We start from the raw sequence: 2,362 nt of genomic DNA, 5'->3' as shown, positions 1-2,362 counted from the left end.
GCTGTGCTCAAGCGACCAGGAGTCTGGAAAGCAAATCAGTAAAGATGGCAACAGACCCGAATGAGCCAACTTGAACCAGCTCATAACCATGCCCCCCGCTTTTACAGTGAAAATGCAAGTTTCCAGGGCCATGCTTGGAAATTCCCTAATTTAAAAATGGTGGGTATCTTCCTACTTTTCTTCAACGACCCAAATATGTGAGTATTCAACTATTCAGTGTGCAGATTGAGTATCCACGCCTACATTACGTCATTTCTTTATCATGCTACTTATTCCCTTGTGTCACTTCACCCCTCCCTTGGGTGAATAAGACATTGAAGGCCACACCCCAACCATTTTACTGTTGCTTAGCAAGTTTTACAAAGGGTTGAGCTAAGAGAAGATATTTATAGGGAATATACATTGTATCTGTGTGTCTATCTAGATCTGTATCTATACAGCTGTATCTATATGTAAAGGGGAAGAGAGGGAAAACATTCTACCAATACTTAAAATATATCATAAATATATATAATGTTTAATTTGCCAGAGTATGACATATTTTTAATTACCCAAATTGCCCAGAAGAGCACCTCTATTGGTTATATGTTCAGTGAGTATTAGAGGTTTTCCAAAAGAAGAGACATAATCATTAGTTACTAGAGCACTGAATACAAAATAACATAGATCTTCACTAAGTGAAATTAAGAACTAGGAGATTTTAAAGGATATATTGAAATTTTTAGAAAAGAATTCAATCTTGGCTGTGACTCACAAGGCTCATGCACAGGAAGGTTTGGGTTGCAAGTTTCCTAAAACAAAAAGCAATTTCATTATTTCCCACCACCACCCTTGCAAATCCATTCCCTAAATTCACAGCCCTGCTCCAGGATAAAATCCTGAGCGATGAGCAACTCCCAAAACATGCAGGACCTGGCAGTGTTTCTACTGAATTTGGATTTTAAAAGCCTTACAGAAGTCTTTGATGGGTGCTATAAGAAGAAACACACACACACACACACACTATATATATATATATATATAGATAGATAGATAGATAGATAGATAGATATTGATATTTATATTTATATCTCACACCCTACCCCCAATACTAAAAGTTGACTGGTGTGTTATTCCCAAGATAAAGCATACTGCTGATGTCATAACTTCCTCTGGAATGATGGTTAATTCTTTGCTTTGCAAAGGGGTAGAAATACTAATCATGATCTATCACTTTTGAACTTGTTATTTCAAATTGAACCAATAGATGTCACTGTTCAGCCCTCTAGGAAGCCATTTGGGACAGAACCCATCAGCCTTCAGGTGGAACTTATGTCCTATGCCCCACAGTTGGTGACCCACTGATAAGCCGAGGTCTAAGGATGCCATTCAGCCTCTCCAAAAGACACAGATTTAACCTATTCCTAACTTCCAACTTACAGCTTAAACAGGACTTCTCAACCCACCCGTGACATTCCTAGTGTCTAGTGGCTAAGGCATGGTCACCTTCCACACACAGTTTGAGGACAGTCACGTGCTTATTGTCCATTCAAAATCCTTCTTCCTGGGAGCTCTAAGAAGTGGAGCTGCCAGAAGGAGAAAGCTCTGGCTGCCCGTCTCCCTTCCTCTACACCCGCCCCCCTGCCATCTCAAGTGTTGCCCCAAGTCCAGATTTATCTTTAGAACTCCTAATTCCCTTTTGATTGTGCCTCCTTCTGGCAAATTCTCTCCCCACCACAGATTCCCCATTCCCACTGCCTGACCAGTCCTGTCCTCTACTTCAGCTTCAAAATCATAAGATGAGGGTTTGAGTCTGGCTGTGATACCTACCCTCTGATCTGGAGCAGATCATTTCAACTTTCCGGACACCGGTCATTTCATCTATAAAGTGAGTAATATCATTCTTACCCACCATTCATGCTTCTTGTAGAAATAATATGACATTGGATGTGAAACACATTGCAAATGGGGAGTACCATCCTGGGACACCTACTTTTCCCAAACTTGCCCATCCATGAATATACAACTATTGAACGACAAATTTCCTCTGGGGTCCTATGCCAAATAAATGTGTGCTTGGGTAACAACTGAAGTAATTATTGAATATCTACTATTAACCCAGGATAAGATAGAATAAGAAATATGTATCACAGACTTACCTAGACTTAATGAACATAACTATCATTTTGGACAGGAAAAAAAAAAGATGCAATTAATGATCAGAAAATAATAATACAAGAATATAAAACAATAGAATGCTGACATATTTGGTTTTAAAGCAAGAAGATAATTATGTGATCTGAGAAATTAACCAGATGGGGAGTTTTAATGGGCAGTGAGAACCGCGGAGTATGTTTTCAGTAGGGGAATGACATAAGCAAGG

The sequence above is a fragment of the Mustela erminea genome, chromosome 4 (genome assembly GCF_009829155.1).
Source record: "Mustela erminea isolate mMusErm1 chromosome 4, mMusErm1.Pri, whole genome shotgun sequence".
NCBI classification, from domain to species: Eukaryota; Metazoa; Chordata; class Mammalia; order Carnivora; family Mustelidae; genus Mustela; species Mustela erminea.
The sequence above is the reverse complement of the archived record's forward strand: the minus strand, read 5'-3'. Positions refer to the sequence as shown.